We start from the raw sequence: 474 nt of genomic DNA, 5'->3' as shown, positions 1-474 counted from the left end.
ACGTCAGAGACTCAGGTTTCTCCTATCTTTTTGCTCCACCAAGCCCAGGGTCATGCCTTTGCTCACATTGTCCAAGATGGCTTAACACTACTGTGACTGTACTTCCAGGCAGTGGAAGGAGAAAACGAGTTAAATGTATGACCTGGATGTACTGTAGGACTAGAACCCTGGTCTTTAGCGAAACTCATGCTAGACCCACAATAAAGATTACATTTCCAGTCTCCCGTACAGATAAGTGGCCAATCAGAGGTGGGCCAAATACACATGAGCAACTTCTAGATCCATTCTACAAACATCTTTTGAATATCACTATGTCCTTCCATACTGAGTCACAGAGAACAGTGCTGTGAAAGCCAAAGGAAAGGAGAGCGCTTGCTTCAGCAGCACATTTACTAAAATTGGAACCATACAGGAAGATTAGCATGTCCCCTGTGCAAGGATGATGTGCAAATTCGTGAAATGTTCCATATTTTT

The 474-nt window shown here is 43.5% G+C and overlaps 1 non-coding gene across 1 annotated transcript; it reads left to right on the top strand.

Annotated features, from left to right (window-relative positions):
• The first annotated feature begins 368 nt into the window (after positions 1-368).
• LOC115934739 (U6 spliceosomal RNA) lies at positions 369-474 on the top strand. The gene has a single exon (XR_004070501.1). It is a non-coding gene; the product is annotated as a U6 spliceosomal RNA (small nuclear RNA).

This window comes from Gorilla gorilla, chromosome 4 (genome assembly GCF_029281585.2).
Source record: "Gorilla gorilla gorilla isolate KB3781 chromosome 4, NHGRI_mGorGor1-v2.1_pri, whole genome shotgun sequence".
NCBI lineage: Eukaryota > Metazoa > Chordata > Mammalia > Primates > Hominidae > Gorilla > Gorilla gorilla.
This window is presented reverse-complemented; position numbering and strand designations above follow the sequence as displayed.